Below are 12284 nucleotides of genomic sequence, written 5' to 3' on the forward strand. Positions count from 1 at the left end.
CAAAATATCCAGACAGATGCAGCAAGAATAGGACTTCCACACTCTCCAGTCCTCCTTGGATTCCTCACAAAATGGTTCATGGAAAATATTTCAGATTTTTAGAGAAATGCTGCCTGGAGCACATCGGATAAAACTCTCAGAGAAAGAAGCACTGAATGGCTTTGGGGGGAAATTGTATCATCCCTAGAAAGAAAAGTTTATGTTTTTCAAAAGCTACCTATGGGCTGTTTAGTGTCATTTTTTTTTTAATTTTTTTTTCAACGTTTTTATTTATTTATGGGACAGAGAGAGACAGAGCATGAACGGGGGAGGGGCAGAGAGAGAGAGGGAGACACAGAATCGGAAACAGGCTCCAGACTCTGAGCCATCAGCCCAGAGCCCGACGTGGGGCTCGAACTCACGGACCGCGAGATCGTGACCTGGCTGAAGTCGGACGCCTAACCGACTGCGCCACCCAGGCGCCCCTGTTTAGTGTCATTTTTAAAACATCTGTGCCAGTCTTCATGTCCTGACGTCGCCGCCTTCTCCGCGAGAAAGAAATGTGGACGGTTTTGCCCAGTCCACCAGCCTTACTCTGCTGCTTATGCGGATCGTGAATTTGTTCCTCCCCCAAACTGAACAACAACAAAAAATTCCAGTTTTTAAAAATTTGGTGGCGTTTTGAGGTCTCTGTCTGCTATTCCTTGAGCACAAAATCCACAAGGGAGAATTGGAGGAACAGCAGCCGAGACCCTTCCCAGCCTGTGAAGGAGCTTGAGTTCAGGAACTTTGGTGCCGGGCCTGCTTCTGACAGGTGCGTGGTTCCGTTCCTTCTGCCGGTGCCCTGAGCCTCCCCAAAAGGGGATCCAAGGGACCGTCATGCAGTCTTCTCACTGAACCCATCTCCAGGAAGAAAGGCGCTCAACTGAGTCGGATGCATAGGAAACATCTGGAAGCATCTCCTTGGTCCAACCAGACCCACCGGGGCCAGGCCTTAACGCTTAGCCTCCTCTGGTCTCAGAAATGGCGACTCGTCCTGGCAAGTTCGGTAAGACAGAACATCCCATCCCGAGCATGGCCTAAAGTGGTTCTTCAGCGTGACCTAACCCTGCCTGCCCAGGGGATCCAGCGACTGACCGGCAGGTGCAGAGGCGAGAGGACTAGTGGAGGAAAGACGGTGCTGGGCACAGGAAAAGAAAGAGCAGTGTGGTCTGTCTGGACTCTTCCAGAAACCCAGAGGATAAGGGACGGGGAGGATCTGTCATTGCTTTACTTTGGGGGGGGTGGCTGTGGGGGGTTCTGACCCGTCCTACCCCGACAACTGGGCCGCGCACGTTTCAACACGAGGTGGCCCCCGGTGGTTCCGGGGGGTCGATGCGCGGGGGTGCCGGGAACGGGGCAGCCCTTGGGCCGTTAGGGTCCAGGAGGCCGACGCCCGTGCACGCGGCTTGCGCCTTACCCCCTCCCCACCTTGGAGCACTTCGGGAGTCAGCACAAGGCACCTGAGCCAGCCTCCGACGGAGATCGGGGACCAGCACCCCGCCCCACTGGGGGGCGACCCCCTGCCCTTGAGGGTGCAGGGTCAGGTTGTTAATGCCGCCGGCACGAATGAGTTGTGGTAAAGTGTCTCCAGCGCGCGAAAGCAGGACGCGGCGGCCGCCTTTCCCCGGAGGAAGCCGGAAGGGCAGGGCCGACCAAACACCGGCGCTCCCCCACCCTGGGGTCAGCGACCCTGGGGCTCTTATTTCTCCCCCCGCAAATCCCCCCCCCCACGCGTGGGTCTTTGCCAGCGACTGAGACAGAGACCTTGGAAGAATCACGTCACTCTGTCCCCCTCCGTGCACCTGTTCTAAGTAATGGTTGTTAGGGATCCCGGATGGGGTTTTGTTCCTTTTTTTTGGGGGGGGGGGGGGGAGGGGGGTTTGAAGGCTGATAATTAAATCCTCCTCCGGCTACAAAATTAAATCTTACAAGGAGACATCTCAGCTTGTGGGTTTGGAAACCCTCCCCCCATGGGGCTGGCCGCGTGGCCTAATGGATAAGGCGTCTGATTCCGGATCAGAAGATTGAGGGTTCGAGTCCCTTCGTGGTCGCTGCTTTCTTGCTGGACAAGAAACAGTAACTCTTTCATTTGACTCGCAATGGGACGGACCCCTGAGAAGTTAAAGTCAGTCTTTATAAGCTTTTTGTAAAGTCTTCGAAACCTAAAGTTTCTTCGGAAACCTAAAGTTAGTCTTTATAAGCTTTTTGTAAAGTCTTCAGAAACATGAAGAAGTCTTTTGGAAACTGGCAAGCCTGTGTGCCAGTGAGTCACCAACAGCCTGCATTTTGCTAGTGGCCTCTAATCAGTAAAGATAGCAGTAAAGCACTAGTGAATGAATAGTCACTAACATTGTCGCGCCCTGGATCTCCCGGCTTAAAGCCCCTCACTAGAACTGGCTGATAATGGCCCAGAAAAGGAGGTGAGGGGTGGAAAAGCCAACTGTTAATGCTTCTCTGGAAAGCCAGGTTTCAAAGGGCTTCTATGCAAGAGTAAGAAATACCAGGGGTCAGGGATACCGAGGCCAGAAGAGGCCCTTGAAATCTGAACACTCATAGTGAGTGTCTGTCTGTTACTTTTCAGACTGAACTATCCGGGCTCATGGATCCAACTTTCCCTGAGAATTTAGTCAAAGCCAGTAAGTCAATTATTCTCTAATCTTTCCATTATTTGTCTTTATTACAAGCGCACAGTGTTGATATGTTCCATCATGTGATTTGTGGGAAAAAGTGTGAAGGACCAGACTTGATGTTGACCAAAACCAGCGTCATCTTACCAAAACTTGGTTCTGAACCAGGGATTAAGTCAGCCCCAGGCTGTCCCTTCTGATCTAATCTCAGAGGGATCAATATTTCAACTGCTTCTTCAACTGTTCACATGATTTGTAACTTTCACTTTTGGACGACTTCCTATCCCTTAAGCATTGCCGTTTGCCACCACCCACTCACGCACTTACCACTCACCCAGAAAGATTTGGGATCCAGGTTTTGGTGGTGCCGAATGGAAGGGTGGGGGAGGGAGCCAGAAGAAAAGAGAGAGGTAGGGGAGCTCCGTTGGAACATCTCTGCTTCTCTGTTTAGTGTCTGTTTCGTGACTCAAAATTAGACTCAACAACTATGTCTGTTAGGCGCTTTATTTTTCCTCTCCTTTCATCTTTCCCTCTCTGTTCCGTTCTTCAATGTTACTGAAAAATAGAACTCAAGGTCAACTTGTAAGTGTTGGGTAGGTGTTTGCTTCTTGATGGAAATACGGTGAGTTCTCCCCCCCCATCTTTTTTCTGTCTTATCTTGTCTTCCTTTTAGCAAAACAGCCGTCTGTGTGGTAGCAAAGACTACAGAGTAGGTAGGACCTGGGACCAGGCGCTGCAAAGACAAGGAACATTGGATCATTGCTTTTCTTGTGAGGTGAGCAGGGGAGTCATGAGAACATGAGTGAAAAAGTACAAGAAAGGTTTGGTTACATGGCAGAGAACACATATGGAGATACTGGGGTCGTATGTCGGTACTGAAGCCCAGAGAAATCAGCCTGTGCCAGACATCCTTCGTAAAGCATCAGTGTCGTTTGGGGGCAGTTTTGAAAAACCTAACAATTGGCAAGAGAAAGTCCACTAATTTTGAAATCGTTAAGCTAGAGCCTCTCTGGCATTTCTGATTCAAGAAACTTCCCACTCCAATCTGAGATTTGTGCACAGTAGCTCAAATATATTTACATTAAAACACCTAGGGGGGGCTGGCTTGCCCAGTGGGTGGGGAATGCAACTCACGATCTTGGGGTTGTGACTTCAAGCCCTGCATTGGGCATGGAGCCTACGAGAAAAAGCGTATTTAAATTAAAAAGCATTTACCCATTATATGTAATAATTAATTATATACAATTACTTATATAATTAACTTAGCTGGGTTTTTGTTCTCTTTTGAACTAAGGAATTTGTAACAGAAAGCATCACAATTATTTTTCTGCTAACTAACGATGTGGGACACAGCAAATACAGCTCATTACTTTTGGGATTTTTCTCTACAAAGTGTTGGAAAAATATTTGGTGTAGTCCAGCAGTTGCTTCGAAGATGCCAAAGACAATATTTTGTAAAAGTTCTCTCTTTTTAAACATATTTATTTTTGAGAGACAGAGAGAGCAACAACAGGAGAGGGGCAGAGAGAGAGGGAGACACAGAATCCGAAGCAGGCTCTAGGCTCCCAGCTGTCAGCACAGAGCCCGACGCAGGTGAACAGTGAGATCATGACCTGAGCCACCCTTAAAAGTTCTCCTTTAACATCAACAATGATAAGTCATGCTGGTCATATATGCCCTTAATATGTGATGAAATATATATAGAGATAGATAGATAGATCTATAAATATATAAATATTTACCTTGTGGTCTTCCTCCCCAGAACTCAGTGCCCCAGCCTAATCATGACCAAAAGAGCAGACAATTCCAGCAGAGAGCATCTTACCGAATACCTCACCAGAGTTCCTCTAAAGTATCAAAGTCATTGTGATGGCCAATCTTGTGTGTCCACTTGACCCGGCTAAGGGATGCCGGGAGAAGTGCTAAAACATTATTTCTGGGTGTGTCTGAGAGTGTTTCCGGGAGAGGTTAGCATTTGATTCAGTAGACTGAGTGAACAGACCTGCCCCCACCAATGAGGGTCCAAGAGGAACAAAAGGGCAAAGGAGAGGAGACTGTCTCTCGCCTGAGCTGGGAAATCTACATTTCAATCTACATGTTGAAAATCTACATTTTCAGACATCCTGAGCTCCTGGCTGGAAGGCTTTCCAACTGGGACTGACAATGCCACTGGGTTTTCTGATTCTCCAGCATGTAAATGGCAGATTATAGGACTTCTCAGCCTCCACAACTACATGAGCCAATTCCCACACGAAATCTCTTCTTACATATATCTTGTTACAATAAAATAAAATGAGAATACCCTCAAAAATCCCCCAAGCAAACAAAACCCTGTAAACCACATAAGTGAACCCAAATCTAGCTTATTTCATGAATACAAGTAAAACTTAATGGAGGTTATTTCCTGTAAATGTCTCTAATAATCGTAAAAGAAGCTTGTCATCTTCCTAAAATGGTGTAAGATAATCACTTTTAACCATCTCCTGCTGTCTTGAGCCCCCCGATGTAATAACCGGTCATTTTAAAGGTTAAACAACGTCCTCATTTTCACTCTATAAGCCATCTTGTGATGCCATGCCCCTGAGCTTCTTATCAGTGTTGGAACTGAAGACTGAGTTCCGGAACTGTTTCTGATGCACAATAAACCCTTACTAAATACGATTTCACTGCTTGGCTTTGATTTTTACTGTTTCTGGATTTTTGACAATCTCTATGTATCCTACTGGCTTTGTTTCTCTGGAGAGCCCTGATTAATACAGTCATCAAAACCAAGAAAAATCTAAGAAACTGTCGCAGAAAAACAACAACAACAACAACAGCAACAACAACAACAACCCTGAAGACACATACAAGCAAATGTAATGTGTATTGTGGATCGGACAAAGGCTATTAGGCTAAAAACTAAGGAAATCTGAATAGACTACGGAATTCATTTAATAAAATATATCAATTGGTTTATTAATTTAGCAAATATATCATCTTAATGTTAGAGAATCATAAGAGACACTGGATACTGAGATAGAAGAAATCTCTAACATTCTCAAGGGTTTTTTCTTGAAAATCTATTACTGTTCTAAAATTAAACGCCATTTACAAAATAAAAATGACTTCTGTCGGGACATACAAGAGAAGAGAGTGTTTAAAAGGGTTTAGAGCAAAGATTCCTCCGCAGGGTGAATGCGCGCGCGTAACCGAGCTCTGTCCCCCTCAGCGCCCACACTGACACGAGGGTGACTTGGGGCGCGAGTGCCCCTGATTTCTGTGCAGGTGTCCTTCCATCCAGCGCGGGGTAAAACAAAACGGCAATTGTGTGCGTGGAAAAGTGCCAGAGCGCCCCGCCCCAGAGGAGGCTGGGCTCAGCCCTCGGCCTACAAGAGTTTCGGGAGGTCGAGAGGTCGTGGGAAGCGAAAGAATGCGCACGAGGCTAGCAGTGGATCAGCTCAGGGCCTGTGCGCACCTGGCCACGCTCGGGAGCGCGGCGGTGTCTAATCTTCGTTCAAACCGTACCGTTTACTCACTGCTGAACCCCGCCCCCACCTCCGTTCGTCCTTGTGTTTGAAACCCAAACGCGCTAAAAACCCGTCGCTGCCAGTGAGATGCGCGAGCAGAAAACCGGGTTACAACGCGTTTCTAGACTCGGCGCTGCTTCCACGTGGGGTGCGTACATCGTGGCGCCCCCAAATCCCAGGACCCCGGCTCCTGGTGCGGATCCTCGACCCGGGCTGCGCCCTGGAAATGCGCGGCCTCCGTGCGCTGCGACACAGGCCGCGGGACACTCTCAGGGTCCCAGGACCTTCGGCAAAACCAGCCGAAGGGGCTTCCCTTCTCCGAACCTCCCTCCTCGGGGCCTGGAGACCGCGTGGCGGGACCGGGCCTCGGTCATTTTCTACCTGCACATGCTCCCGGTCTCCCCCCACCCCCAGGCCTATCCCCCAACCACCCCTCCTCAGTCTTCCCCCTTCTCCTCCCCCTCCTCCCCCTCATCTTTTTCCTCCTCCCCCCTCCTCCCCACTCCTCCCCCCATCTTCCTCCTTCCCCGCCTTCTCCCCTCCTCTTCCTCCCGCTCCCCTCCCCCTCCTCTCCCGTCCTCCCCTTCCCCCTCTCCTTCCTCCTCCCTCCTCCCTCCTCCCCCTCCTCCCCTTCCTCCCCCTCCATCTTCCTCCTCCCCCTCCTCCCCCCATCTTCCTCCTTCCCCTCCTTCTCCCCTCCTCTTCCTCCCGCTCCCCTCCTCTTCCTCCCGCTCCCCTCCCCCTCCTCCCGCTCCCCTCCCCCTCCTCCCGCTCCCCTCCCCTTCCTCTCCCGTCCTCCCCTTCCCCCTCTCCTTCCTCCTCCCTCCTCCCCCTCCTCCCCCCTCCCCCCTCCTCCCCCCATCTTCCTCCTTCCCCTCCTTCTCCCCTCCTCTTCCTCCCGCTCCCCTCCCCCTCCTCTCCCCTTCTCCCCTCCCCCTCCTCTCCCCTTCTCCCCTCCCCCTCCTCTCCCCTTCTCCCCTCCCCCTCCTCTCCCCTTCTCCCCTTCCCCCTCTCCTTCCTCCTCCCCCTCCCCCCTCCCCCCTCCTCCCCTCCCCCTCCTCCCCTCCCCCTCCTCCCCCTCCTCCCCCCTCCTCCCCCCTCCTCCCCTTCCTCCCCCCTCCCCCTCCTCCCCCCTCCTCCTCCTCCCCCTCCTCCCCCTCCTCCCCCTCCTCCCCCCTCCCCCTCCTCCCCCCTCCTCCCCCTCCCCCTCCTCCCCCTCCTCCCCCCTCCCCCTCCTCCCCCTCCTCCCCCCTCCCCCTCCTCCCCCTCCTCCCCCTCCTCCCCCCTCCCCCTCCTCCCCCTCATCCCCCATCTTCCTCCTTCCCCTCCTTCTCCCCTCCTCTTCCTCCCGCTCCCCTCCCCCTCCTCTCCCGTCCTCCCCTTCCCCCTCTCCTTCCTCCTCCCTCCTCCCCCTCCTCCCCCCCTCCCCCCTCCCCCTCCTCCCCCTCATCTTTTTCCTCCTCCCCCCTCCTCCCCACTCCTCCCCCCATCTTCCTCCTTCCCCGCCTTCTCCCCTCCTCTTCCTCCCGCTCCCCTCCCCCTCCTCTCCCGTCCTCCCCTTCCCCCTCCTCCCCCTCTTCCCCCTCCTCCCCCTCCTCCCCCTCTTCCTCCTCCTCCTCTTCGCGGCCTCTTCTCTCCTCCATCATCTCCCCTGCGCTCGCCCTGCTCCAGCCCTCCGCGGGTCCGCTCCTCAGCTCGGTCCAGGTAGAAGCCTTGGGCCTCTCCAGGGCGGTAACAACGTGACCTCTGCGGGCACCTGTCCGCTCCTCCCCGTCCCCTCTCCGGCCATAGGGTTTAGGATTTTCTCCAAAACTCGCATCTGCGTTACCATTTGCACCGAATTTTGCGTAAAGGTGGGAAGTGACGACTCCGCGCCTCGGGGACTGAGGACAGTCGGGGACGCGCGGGCTTCGGGAGGGGTCACAGAGGGCGCGTTTGTGTCGCAGTTTGCTCCCAGCGTCCCCAGGCTCCCCTCGGTGCGCAGAAAGCTTGTGCAGCGGACGCGGTCGGGGCAGGGCCGTGTCCTCTCGTGTGTTGTCCTCAAAACCAGAGCCACCGCGGCGCCCGAACAGAGGCGCTGTCGCGTCTCCAAAGCCGGTGCTGAACGTGGCCAACACACACCCTTGTCGCGTGTGGCGGGTCGCGTGCTGTGAATGAACTCCCTCTTGTCCCAAGTCCACACCGGAGCCGATCGTCTCCAGGGTGCCCACGGGGCGCGTCCTTGTGTCCCCGCACTACCTTTTGTCTGTCTGGTGGCTTCGTGGGCAGAGAAGGACGTTTTCTGAGAAGGGGGATCCGAAGGTTCAGCAGGCCGCCTTGGGAGGAAGGTGGGGGCCTTCGGTTCCGGACGCGTTTCTCCCCGGGCGCAGCTGCGAGGCAGGATTCACTCCCAAGATTTCGGAGGTGGAAGGACCTGCCAACCGATCCAGACGGTGCAGTGGCCATTCCCGAAGCCCCTGCCCTCGAGGGGGTGTAGCTCAGCGGGAGAGCGCGTGCTTAGCATGCACGAGGCCCCGGGTTCGATCCCCGGCACCTCCAAGCGTTCGGAGCCGGGTAGCTCGGCCCGGTACTTTTCCGTCTCCGCAAAGTGCGCACTTTAGTTGTCCCTTAATCTCCCGACCCGACTGCTTCGCACAGTACAGAATCCACCCGAAGGGAGAGCACGGGACCGCTTTCGTTATTACTAAGATTTATTCGTAATTATTACTAAGAAGTGGGAAGAAGAAAGACAAGGAGGCCTTTGGAGAAACTATCTCAGACCCCCCCCCCCCCCCCGTTTCCCTCAGCTGTGCTTGCCTCAGTGGACACACTGCTGGCCCAGGAGACACCTGTCCTGCCGGTCGTCCGGTCCCCACTCGCCCCTGCACCCCCGCCCACCCCCCAGAATCTTGATTGGGCAGCAAAAGGTCGGCCGGTCAGCAGCCCCGGGCGCTGGGACCCCAGCTCGTTCCTGTGACGGGTGTTTAGGCTTGCGTCCAGGGGAGGGCGCCTCGGGTGCCTCGGAGGCCCCCTGAACCCGCAGCGGGAACGTTACCCCCAGAGGTAGCGAGCCGCCCCCAGAGCCCTGACAGCCGGGGCAAAGGGGGCTACGCGTTCCCGTGGGGCACCCGGGGTTGAGCCCACTTTTCGCAGGAGGACGGGGACCTGCGGGTGGGAACAGAGACGAGGCGCCCCCCCGCCCCCCCCCCCCACCTCCGCACCGCAGCCTGCGCTCTGGTGGAGATGCGGGCGCAGAGACCCACCCCGCGGCCCCTCTGCCCCTTTTTTCCTCTCCGAGTCCTGCGCCGCCGCCCCCTCCTCCTTTCCGCGCTCGCCCCGGTGCCGCCTCCTCGGGCAGCTCCGCTCCCTTCAGCTCCCGCGGCCGCGCTTTCCCGGCTGGCGGTTCTGGAACCTTCGCGGTGGACAAAGAGGTCTGGGCAGGCGCTTCGATCCTATGGACGCCTCCCTACACCCGCCGCCCGTGGGGGGGGGGGGGTCAGCGAGCACCGGAGCCGTCCGGGGACAAGGGAATGCGCGCCTTCGCCAAGTCCCCCCCCCCCCCCCCCGCACGGTCCCCAGGGGGTCGGCAGCCGCTGAGTCCTGCTCCAACATCTTGTCTCCGATCCACAGGTCACCTCGGGGCGACGGGGTTATTCACCGCCTTCCTCCTCAAGGTCGTCTCCCTCTGGGCGCGCGCTCCGGCCACTTCCCAGCGACGACGGAGCCTCGCCGGGCGATTCGGGGCAGAGGAGTGCAGGGGTGAACCTGAGAGCGACACGCAGTTAATGGAGAGAGTCAGGAAGGTACAGTTTCCGCACGGGGACAAGAGAGCCCGATGGAAAGCGACAGGAGAACCGCCCATCCGGGATCCCTTCCGACAACAGCAGGGAAGCCGCTGTGGTGATCGAGGTTGGAATATTTGTCCACAACCCCCGGGGGGGGGGGGAACTGTTGTGACTGTGAACCTGCCGAGAAGAGGTCCTTGCTCTGCGTCCAGAGCGCCTCCCAGGTGCCTCGCTGTGGGTCTCCGGAAGGTGAGGCCCAGGCCCGGGTTCTGACCCGATGTGACAGCATACACATACTGGTTTTTATGTGGGATCTGTACCCTCTTTCCATCTGGGTCTAAGTTCCCTGAGGCAATGATTCGGGTTCTGCCCTTTTGTGCCCTTTTTGTAGCATTTCCTGCCCGGGTGACAGCGAGAAGCTTTGGCGGTGCAAAGGCCCTGGGGTACTGATGCGGGAAATCTGTGATACAGCCAGACTGCCCCGAGGAGGAGCCGCACGTTTGGGCCAACCTGAGGCCACCTGAGTTGAGGTGGGCCATGCATGTCCGGGTCTGCGGCTTCTAGGTTCTGGGGTCAGCTACTCCCTCCCCCTGGAAAAAGTGTATCCCGAATAGGGATGCCCTCGTGAATTACATGGCCCGAGGGGGACTTACTGTCTGTCTTGACTTTTATTTAGCAGCTGCCCGAGAGCTTCCCTGAGGCAGTTCCAGGGCTCCACACCAATCACAGCGAGGCCAAGGCCATAAAGAGCAGGAGCAGGATCGTGCCCGGAGAACCCGCGCGTGGCAAAATGGAGGAAGGTGGTCCCAGCGGTTTCCCCTGCTGGTTCCTGCGCCCAGTCGGGAGTCAGGAGGAAGAATCACAAGGGACGCTCGCTCGCTCAGCCTTTGCTCAGGTAATTCCACCAGCAGCGTGTCGCCAACACGCCTGGATGACCACAGCCCAGCGATGGCCCTGGCAGGAAGTTCTGTGGCCTCGCTGGTACAGGGTCCGTCTGCGGCGCGAGCCCAGGAGGAAACCCAGCTGGGGGGAGGGCGGGCGGGGATGGGTCCCTGCTCCCTCTTGTGATCCTGGAGGAGCGATGAGGAACGTGCTTTTGGTTTTTCCAAAGGAGGAGATTTAGGCACCGTCTTTCAGATTTCTCGACGCCCCGGTCGAAAACACAAAAGGAGCAGGCGAGGGCTGGTGCGCTCACCCACGGGGCTCGCGCGGGAAACGGGCGCCTCGCAGAGATGCTCCCGGTTGCGCTGTCCGCGCCGTCTCTGTAACAAGTGTTGGTCTGTGTGAACACAGGACCTTGGTACACCCGCCCCATCCCACCAAGACCCCGGCGGCCCCGTCTCCGCGGGACTCTGGGTGTGGTGCTCCGAGAGGTGTTAATCCACCTAAAGATTTAAGAACAAAATGTCCGGGTCCCCGAGACTTAGCTCCAGGAGGCGTTTTGGTTGAGGGGGTGGTGGGGTTACTTGGGGTCTTCGAGGGTGTGTTCTGGGTACACTTGCGAGAGTCGCGCCGATTCGGAATAAAATATAAAATAACCGAGCCGCCAACCCCAGGGCCTGTCCCTTACCGTCTCGCCCCGGCTCCCAAATTACGGCTTAAACTCCCGCAGGGCTGGTAGGCGCCCACTGCCCACCCCGCGGGAGTCTGGCGGGGTTCGCACCGCCGCGGTCCTGGCGTCCCCGGAAGCGGGGGCGCGGTGGGGGGCACCCTGGGCGCGGGGGGGGAAGCAGAGGAGCCCGGCCCCCGCGCCTTGGACCGCATGGTGCTCCTCAAACCTAGGAAACGTCACAGATGCATTCTTTCCCTTTCCTGCCCTGCTCTTCAGGGGTTCTGCCGGGTGAGACCCGCGGCAGACGTCCCCGTGGATGTGGCTGCCTCGTGGGGCGTCAGGCGGCCTTGCGGCCGTGCCTTCTTCTCCCGCGTTTCTTCGAGAACGCCCGCGTCCCGGGCGGCACCAAATCCCACGCAGCGGGAACGACGTAATAGTGGAGGAAAAAGTACGGGTGGAGGAGCCGGGGGTCGAACCCGGGGCCTCGTACATGCGAAGCACGCGCTCTACCACTGAGCTACACCCCCAGCCGCAGGGGGCGGTATCGCCTGTAAAGTGAAAACCGCATCCGCGGCTCACGTTGTATTTCCGTCGGAGAAAGTAGACGCGCCCAGCTCGGCGAGTTCAGGCTGCACCTGCTGTAACGAGGTCTGCAGCTCAGTGGGGTCTCAGCCTCTCAATGAGGGTCGGAGTTACGGCCTCTGGAGGAGTTGTTTCCTGTTTCCTCTGCATTATTTCCAGCTTCTGTACGGAAAGGGCGCCGCCTAACGACCGCCAGCGTGTCCCTCCTCTTGTCACCGCCTGAGGGCTC

The 12284-nt window shown here is 56.3% G+C and overlaps 3 non-coding genes across 3 annotated transcripts; 2 read left to right on the plus strand and 1 right to left on the minus strand.

Annotated features, from left to right (window-relative positions):
• Positions 1–1999: 1999 nt before the first annotated feature.
• Positions 2000–2072, plus strand: TRNAR-CCG (transfer RNA arginine (anticodon CCG)). The gene has a single exon. It is a non-coding gene; the product is annotated as a tRNA-Arg (tRNA).
• A 6551-nt stretch (positions 2073–8623) lies between these two features.
• TRNAA-AGC (transfer RNA alanine (anticodon AGC)) lies at positions 8624–8695 on the plus strand. The gene has a single exon. It is a non-coding gene; the product is annotated as a tRNA-Ala (tRNA).
• Positions 8696–11928: 3233 nt separating this feature from the next.
• On the minus strand, positions 11929–12000 carry TRNAA-CGC (transfer RNA alanine (anticodon CGC)). The gene has a single exon. It is a non-coding gene; the product is annotated as a tRNA-Ala (tRNA).
• Positions 12001–12284: the final 284 nt, after the last annotated feature.

Source organism: Puma concolor, chromosome B2 (assembly GCF_028749965.1).
Source record: "Puma concolor isolate L17-30 chromosome B2, mPumCon1.1.hap2, whole genome shotgun sequence".
Taxonomy (NCBI): domain Eukaryota; kingdom Metazoa; phylum Chordata; class Mammalia; order Carnivora; family Felidae; genus Puma; species Puma concolor.